Below are 9782 nucleotides of genomic sequence, written 5' to 3' on the forward strand. Positions count from 1 at the left end.
TTGGTTGCCCCTTCAAGCTACAAGCCTGTAAAACATATAGCCTATACAAATATTACAATTTTAATAGCCATCATGCTATAACTTTGCTTTAAGTCATTATTCTGAACTACACATTGATTGCACAATTTATGGCTGTGTTATATTGACACCATAATTGTTTAGATTGAGCCCACATCAGCCTTGCTTTCATTCTTGCATTGCTGCAACCGTGAATGATTCCCCAGGAAAATGAAGGCTCTATTTAATAATTCAATTACTATTTCTTCATTCGGAAAAATGTGTGAATTTTACAAGGTTCATTCATCTATCAAGGATTCAAGGAGTCAAGGCTTGCCTTGTATTGTCATGTGCACAGTGTAGATATGGCAATTAAAAACTTAAAGGTGGGGTATGTAATTTATTTCAGAAACACTTTTTGTTATATTCCATGGAATGCTCTTAACATCCCGATAGCAATGAATATACTAAATGCTTTGACAATAAATACATAAAACATTTCATCTGTGGAAGCCGTGGTACTGTAAAAAGCATGACCAATCATCTGAGCCGGCCCGGCTAAAATAACTGGATGGCCTACCTGCCTGTCAGCCTTCCATCTGTGCACAAACTTATCTCGTGCCCTCATTGGTCATGTGCGCGTTCGTGTGTGTTGGAGGAGGGGCTCTGTAAGGAAGTGGCAGATTTTTTCCCGTTGTGTATTTTCAAATTCTAGCGCACTCGAGCTGGTTTCTCCAAAATTACCTACCCCACCTTGAAGTCCCACACTCCTCCAACAGTGCAACAACATGAATCATTTTACAACTCAGGTTTGCACAATGAAATGTAATGGGTAGCCTATTCATGCTTCATGTATATCAAACATATAGTCTATTCAAATATTTAAATGATCATACCCATATCATAATTAAAAGCAATACAAATATAAAAAGACAGCACAATGTACATCCTTTCACACTACCCCATCATAAAACATATAGCCTGTACAAATATAGCCATATCATAATTAATGATGTCACAAATCATGTGTTGGGTAGACATTATATAAATACTTTTTGTTTAGGGTCTCGTCCTTTATTCTACAGCATTGGATAGCTTTTTTGGATTTGGATTTGATCAATTCTGTCTTATGACTGTAGTTGTATGATGCTGATTTCACCATGTAGGGGTGATCAAATAATCACATCATTATTGTTTATTGTTATTGGCATTCTAGTGGTTCAATGTCTCTCTGCCGTGGTTTGTTGTTTCTTTTTATACACGTTGTACCCACACTCATAAAAACGATTCAAGCCCTTCTTAGACTTGACACAATATACAAATGTTCGCTTTATTAAATATTTTTAATTAAGAAATAAACCTAAGTATAGTTCATTAGTGTAACACAAATTAGTTTAATCAATTCACTTATTAAATGTATTTAGGACAGATCAACTCAAAATGAATTGTTTTCATCTGGGGACCGCCCCTTTGCACATCCCCTTTGCGCATGCGCACATCCGTTCTGTCTTTTGCCTCCTTTTCTCTGACACTGACTGTGGAAACTGACTGGGGAAAGTCTATTCTTTGGTAAGTATTTTAGTAGTTTTTTAGTAGTCTCTAGTAGTTTAGAACGTACCCTGTTTCCAAGTAATGCCTTTTCATACAGTAATATCGACAAGAATATTTGAAACCACCGTGTTATATTTTTGCTCCGTTTTTAGTTGTAAACGGCAAGCTAGCTATGGCTAGCCAGATAACTGGTAGCTAGAAGCTAGCTTGCTACATGTGGGTAGCATTGAATACCTGCTGGATAATGGAGATCAGTGGATTGTATTATATTATATTTAATGTTATTTTCATTGAACACAGTACACCAAAATTGAGTTTATATCCAACCAAAAAAATGCAAAGAGTAATTAAAGTGCATGAGGTAAGCGCCGCCATTTTCTATCATAATGCTCAGGTCTGTTCATCTCTTCTGGCCTTAGTGCAGGCAGGCAGAGGAGGACTGTAGGAGTTGAGTTGAGTTTAGGCACTGGTCTTTTTTTTACTGCCAAATATTTAATCTAAATAATGAGATAATATAATGTGCTGAGTCTTTTATGGGTAACCTCACTCACAAGCAGGCACCCACAATTGTGCAGAAACGTAGGCCTAAGTTACTTATTTGATTCCATTTGACTTCTCAGAGTAGTTTTAATGCTGCATACTTTTTGCTCGTACTTGAGGTAAACCTTTAGAAAAAGAGTCATCACTTTGAATTTGTTAGATTTGGGTTATTCTCCCGCAGTCCCCTTATATCGTCTCCACACTCAACACAATAGCTAATGCTAAAGCTAACGCAGAACTCCCGTCAACTTGTAATAAAGCTAAAGAGACAGGAGCTAATTTATACAGAAGTATTTACAGCGTTGGCCTACAGTGCAGCGGGCTCCAGTAAGTGTGTCTCCTGTTCTGTGAAAAATGTTAATAACGGTCGCACACTGTTTAACGTGCTGCGGCAGAGCCCCCCCCCCCAATTTTTTTTCCGTCAGATACCATGTCCTGCTTAGGGACATTTCGACTGATTTGACCTTTCTGGTCAAACCGCTCTGTTGCACCCACATTAACTAAATTCTGTCCTGATTTGTCGACCCTGCTTCTGCTTTAGTGTGACAACATCAACACCAGGAGGGAGTGCATCCTGAGAAGCCTTGTAATATACCTAACTGAAGATCCAGACTCGTTCTTCAAGGAGTATCTGGTAAGTTTATACAATATTTTTCCCATGTAGCGTTGAACAGTGTTACCCTAATTTATTAATACCATGGCATGTATTTATAATGAGAACATCCGATGGCACACCACCATTCATACCCAAGGCTAGATGTCTATAATGTCAACTTCTCGCTTGTGTGTATTACTTAGGTATCTAACCTGTGTATCCTTGTGACTATTATTATTTTGTTGTTTTGTTTCCCATTGTAAAGGTCCTTGGGTCTCTTGAAAGGCGCTATACAAATTAAAATTATTATTATTATTATTATAAATAAATAAATGAAAAAATAAATACAGGAATAAATAAGGAAATAAATAAATACATATGGATATTAATGAAAAAATAAATGTATACATTAATTCAGGGATAAATAATAAATAAATGCTGAAATAAATACATTTAAGAATAAATAAATCTAGAAATAAGTAGGTAAATGCATAAATAAATAAATATGGCAATAAATAAACGTATCAATTAATACAGAAATGAATAAATACATGCTGAAATAAATAAATTCTCGAATAAATAAATATTGAAATACATATAGAAATAAGTAGGTGAATGGATTAATAAATACAGAAATACATGTTTAAATTATTACAGGAGTAAATAAATAAAATAATAAATAGATGCTGAAATAAATACATGAATAAAATAATAAATATAGAAATAAATAGGTAAATGTATGAATAAATAAGTAAAGGTTGATAAGCAAACAGGACATACATGGATAACTATCTTTATTAGATTTAATTTATTTCTATATTTTTGTACAACTATTTATTTCTGTATTTCAGGCTCTGTATGTTGATAAGGTTGGAGGTCCTTATCTCAGTTTAAAGCAGTATTGGTCAATTAGGCGAGCCAGACAGAAGCAAATCTGCTTCTCTAAACTGCAGTTGATGGTTTAAGAATGCTTATTTATATTTCATACACCGTTTTCTGTTTGTGGGGTTCAGCTTTTTACTTAACATACGTGTTTGTGTTGTTTTCAGGCCTCCGCCGCTGACGATGCAGAGAGGGACATTTCCAACACAGTCATGGGGATTTACACGATCCGAAGAAACGGGGATGGGGGGCCAGAGGACGTGAGAATTGTTATCGAAGGCATTAAAGTCATGGAAAACGTAGGGAGCGTCATTGTGGGACTCATCATGCTCTTGGGGATCATTTATGCCCTTGATCTCAGCTTCCCGGACAACCTGAAGTACACCTTTTAGTTTCTACAGAAGATCGTAATGAACTCGTATGGGCACAAGCTGAATGCAAAAATACAGCAGCTGAAAATCAAGCTGTTTGCATAAGAGGTGAACAAGTTTATTGTCAAGTTTCCTTAACAAATATTTAGCTTTTTTGTAATTGTAGGTTCAAAGCAAATGGCTACACTACACTTATTGAATTACCAAATATACTGTAGGGTTTGTGCAGTGCGCTCTTTTATATATCAAAACCACCCAATGATATTCCCTGTTTGGAGAGCAGTGCAAAGCATCCACCTTTTTATAGTTTTTTTTGTTGTTTGTGGCACTTGGAGATAGCTGGGTGTTCATTTTTCACCATTTTCGGCACTGTTACGGGAATGCTATTTGCACCACTTTAAAAATGTTCTTTAAAAAAAATATTTTTACATCTTGCTCTGTGTTTTCAAGTAGAGCTAATATTGAGATGTGTATATAAATATTGATGTTGAATTGAGGATTACTGTCACCTTCCTCATCCATGATTGGCATTATTATTATTTTTCTGAGTTGCTTTTTTCTCCTGCTCAGTCTGTTTATTGATATGTTTTATAAAAAAAGAAATGCAGACAGACAAATAAATCTGACAGAGAACTTTGACACTGTTTACACAAGTAAAGTGAGGATTGGCTATCCACCTCAAGGTGTAATTGTTATCTGAGAATTTTCAATAAAAATATCTCAACTAGGTTTTGTCTCATGAGTGTCTTAATGGGGGAGAAAGTGAAAAATAATTATATTTTTACATTATTTATTTACCAATTAATTATATTAGTTTGAGTTGGACAAATGTAAATTCATTTAATTTACTTAACGTAATAATTTTATTTCAGCTTTATTTGATAAAAATGAGTTGGACTAACTCAATTCAATTTTATTAAATGGATGTTTTTAGTTTCAGTTGGGGCTACGAATATTTATTGGATGGAAATCCTGCCCACAATTGAATCGAGTTCATCCAATGAGTTATTTTTTTGAATGCAGGGGGCAAACCCCAATTTTTTGGGAAATCAGACATGGAATGTTGTAAAAGGTTGTCCACCAGAAATGATATCTAGGACCTTCAAGGATCACAACCTGGGTGGACAACCCGGTCAACTAACTACTGGAAAGCTAGAGTGAGGATCCAAACAATGCAACCCCTATATGAAAAAAGTCAACAATTCTGGCTCGATCAGATGCCATCATTCCCTTTCTGATTGAATATCTCTGTGACAGTTCATGGTAAAGACAAACTGAGCCAACCTATTGAAAGAGCGGAACATAAGCTTTCAGATGATGCCTTGGTTAAGCATTTTATCAATAAGGCCACTAGATGAAACTGTGCCTTTTTTGTCTCTCCAAAGCGAAATCCATTTCAAGCAATGCACTTGTGGTCCTCTGGATTGTTTGCTGTGTTCAAAATGGGTAATAATTATAATAATAATAATAATAATACATTTGATTTATATAGCGCTTTTCCTGGTGCTCAAAGCGCTTAACAAGCAAGTAAAGAAGAAAAATAACAACAAAAGTAAAAAGTGCTAAGCTAGGTGGAATAAGGGTGAGGGGTTAGTGGATTAGGAGTTGAAGGCAAGAGTGAAAAGGTGAGTTTTGAGGGATTGTTTGAATGATGTGAGAGTTTTGGCAGATTGGAGTAAATATACTTAAAAGATTATTTCTATATAACATATTGAAGGGTTTACATTAATATACAGGAGGTTTACTGCCGATGCTAATTTGAATTGATTCAATGTTTACAGATTTGCCAGCAAGTGAGAGGATTTTAAGCTAGCTAGCTAGCTAGCTTAAAATAGCACTGTTACTGTAAACTACAATTCTTTAATAATTTGTAAATCAGTTTTACAGTGTTAACATTTAACAACCTATTAACCTGTTAAACCCCAAGCCTGTTTTTCAGGTCTCAGGCTCGAAAATGACATTCCCAGAACAAATGACCATATCTTCCCTTCTAAAAGGGGAAAATTAATTTAAAAAAATCTCAAAGTAATGATAAACCTGTGAGTTGGATGTAGAAAAGTCAAAATCAATATATATTTCTTTTATTTAAAAAAGAAAAATTCAGATTGAACATAGTAAAAAACTGTAAATTATAGTGTCCGTCCAAATATTATTTTTTACTTATATTGAAAACCAACCTTGAATGATGGGATGGTAGACTAAAAGGGTTAGGAATCCAGCAAAACAAGTGACATTTGACCTTTTTAGAGAGGTTTAGCAACAAAAAAAACTCCACCTCCGCTGTTTCTCTGGAACCTTCTTTGGTGAGAAGGCTGACTACTACCAAACCATGCATGCTCCCAGGATCCTCAGTGAGGCCATGTGGCGCTTGTACTGACAAGCATTTGAGGCATTTGCAGCAGACAGAGAAACACAACACTGGCAGTCATAAGTAGAACATGTTGTGAAGATGTTGTTTGAGAAAGACACCACTGCTAACAGATGTTAATCTCTGAATGAGCACCCAACTGCAGTTTTCTGGTCAATCTTTCTGGAGATTTCAGACATTTTCCACAGGTTCATCTACTACCAGCGGGAAGGTTACCGGGCAGGGATCTTGGTGAATCAGCATGGATGCTACCTTACCTCACTGCAGCAGGACACTATATGGGCAGTAGTCTTTGCCTCTGTATTTGGCTGAGATGAAGAAACTGCCAGAGACAGCCACAGAGGCACATGAAGCACTGATGGCAGGTGCATTTGTTGGAAGGAGAGCAGATGGAAACCACAATGGTGTCTCTCCTGACATGCTTCTGGAGCAGACATATAATGCAGATGCCAAGGAGGCAAGTGGTCTGGATGGCATTACACTCAATCGTGCTGCCAGGATGAAGTGGGTCTACACAAAACCACTCACTGCAGCTATCTCTGCAAAGCTCAAGTCTATGCTGCACCTCCATTCCTCCAGCCCTCACCAAGTCACTGCCCTTCTGCGCATGACCCAGATCATTGCCAGTGGTGAGAGAACTCAACATTGTTGACTTCATAGGCAACCACGAGTGCAGTGACCTTCCCCCATCCCTCTTCCAGGAAGATGGCAGAATGAGTACAGGGACCAAGGCGAGCCTTGTGAAAATCTTGAAAGAGAAAACCAAAGTAAGCAGCATCCATGATTTGCCCAAAGACTGCCTCAAGACAGCAGTGGTCGTAGATGCCATGTCCGCGATACGACACTGGTCTTTCCACACAGGTGAAGGATTTTGAGTGATCGCTGAGCGATACAGGCACCTGCTGCTGAATGATGTGCCTCCTGGCACTGAAATCATACACTTCTGTTGTGACAGATACATTACAACCAGCCTCAAGTCAGCTGAGCAGGAGCAGAGATATGCCAGATCCAAACCAGCGAAAGTGTATGAAGTCAGTGAGCAGTACACAGCTCTGGATCCAAAGGAGTCTTTTGCAGTGTCCGCTAACAAAGCAAACCTGCTGAGCTTCCTTTTTGAGAAGTGGTATGCGGATTAACAACTGGAACCTGGTCTTGGCCCAACTCCTCTCTACCTGGGTGGTGGATTCAAAGAAGAGACGAAGAGTGTGGTGCTCACAGCAGGGTCTGTTATGGATGTTCCTGCTCTTGAATCAACACAGCAGGAGGCTGACACTAGGATCTTCCTCCACACTCTCTACAGTGTCCAGAATGAGGAAGTTGACAGAGTTGTCATACATGCCAATGACACCAAAATCATTACCACATGCCTGTACTATGGTGCAACGCACCTCAGCGATCTAACAGAGCTGTGGGTGAGAACAGGCCAGAATGCATACCTGCCTAAACATAACATGGTTGTGGTGCTGGGACCTTCTCAGTGTTGTGCCATCCCCTTCATCCACAGTCTGAGTGGTAGAGTTACCACTAGTTATCCATATTTCACTGGCAAGAACGCATAGTTCAAGAGCAGCATGAATCTGGACATATTTGCTTGAGTTTGGTGAGAACCCTGCCGATGCCATAACAGATGACCTCCTCAACCAGGCACGAGACCTCACCATCACTGTGTATACATCCAAAGCTGATCACTTTGAGGGTTCTGATCTGGGCAAACTGAGAGCATACAAGTTCCTGAACAACAAATCAACGCTCCTAAAGCTACTACCCCCAACAGAGAATGCACTTCTGCTGCACCTGAAAATAGCTGCTCTGGCAACCATCATTGACAAGAACGCACACATCGCCAAGACAGAAATCCCCCCATGCACAGAATTTGGATGGTCTCTGGACAATGGACATGTAGTTCCGGTACCATCTACAAAGCCAGCTTGGCCTGTTTCAATGAACAAGACAATCTCATGTGGATGTCTCAAGGGCTGTCAGAAGAACTGTTCCTGTGCAAAGAATGCAGTTCCATGCTACATAGGGCAACTGGCAACCAAATGCAGAAGGATACACACTGCCACACTTAAGAGCAGTGACAGCAGCTGTAACTCAGAAAATGAATAGAAAGCAAAAAGCTTTCTGGGACACTACCATGAATACCACCATGTGTACATTGAAAATATTTGTACTGTATATTCAGTGTAGGTTACTTTTTCCCCCTTTCTTCTTAAAACATTCACATTTTTCTAGTTCTGGGCCATGTGAATGATTATTTTGTGTTCAACTTCTGATTATTGTGTCATATCTGTTGATTTGTAGTTAATAACTAAGAAAAGAGTATGTCACCAGGAATTTTGTTTATTTCATGATCAAATTAGGATATTTTTCACAAAAACAAAGACATTGATTTGACTTTAAGTTGAACTTAATGTCAACTTCCAGATAAGTTGAACTCAGTTTTCCCTGTCCTATAACACAGAAAACCTTCAATTAAAGGGTTTTGCAAAGAAAGTGCCAGCCATTTTGAATTTCGATGCCTGTAGCTTTCCAGTCTGTAAACTGAAAAATCTGTAAACATTTAATCAATTCAACTTAGCATCGGCAGCAAACCTTGTGTATACTAATGTAAACCCTTCAATATAAATAGTCTTTTATGTATATTTACCCATTTTGAACACAGCAAACAATCCAGAGGACCACAAGTGTATTGCTTGAAATTGATTTAGCTTTGGAGAGACAAAAAGGCACAGTTTCACCTAGTGGCTTTATTGATAACATGCTTAACCAAGGCATCATCTGAAAGCTTTTGTTCTGCTCTTTCAATAGGTTGGCTCAGTTTCTCTTTACCATGAACTGTCACGGAGATATTCAATCAGAAAGAGAATGATGGCATCTGATCCATACAGAATTTCTGACTTTTTTTCATATAGGGGTTGCATTGTTTGGACCCTCACTGTAGCTTTCCAGTAGCTAGTTGACCGGGTTGTCCACCCAGGTTGTGATCCTTGAAGGTCCTAGATATCATTTCTGGTGGACAATCTTTTACAACATTCCATGTCTGTAAAATGACTTTGCACCCTGGGTATTGTATGTCTCAATGAGTTTTGTGTGTCTTTGTAGTCTTTTTGTTAGTTTTTTTTTATAGTTTTTCCGTATTTTTGGTCATTTGGTGTGTCCTATTAGTATTTATTATATTAGGATATATTCATTTAAGAAGGGACAATGCACATACATAATAATGAAGACATCCCATTATGTCACAGTGCCAGATTTAACCATAAAGACTCATTTCCATCTGCAGTCCTTGGCAGGATTTTGTCATCAAAAGAAAACATATAGAGAAGAATTGGGAGTAATGAAACCCCTCTTTTAATGGTCACACATGCAGAGCACACATCACACACAGAGAAATGTGGCCTCTGCATTTAACCCATCCTAGTACCAGGAGTCTAGTACTAGGAGCAGTGGGCAGCTATTGTACAGAATAGCTCCC

General features: G+C 38.1%; 1 long non-coding RNA gene across 1 annotated transcript; it reads left to right on the forward strand.

Annotated features, from left to right (window-relative positions):
- The first annotated feature begins 1275 nt into the window (after positions 1-1275).
- LOC307040251 lies at positions 1276-4665 on the forward strand. Its single transcript, XR_013808462.1, has 3 exons — positions 1276-1566; positions 2630-2722; positions 3733-4665. It is a non-coding gene; the product is annotated as an uncharacterized lncRNA (long non-coding RNA).
- The last annotated feature ends 5117 nt before the right edge of the window (positions 4666-9782 follow it).

This window comes from Notothenia rossii (assembly GCF_949606895.1).
Source record: "Notothenia rossii genome assembly, chromosome: 5".
Classification (NCBI taxonomy): Eukaryota; Metazoa; Chordata; class Actinopteri; order Perciformes; family Nototheniidae; genus Notothenia; species Notothenia rossii.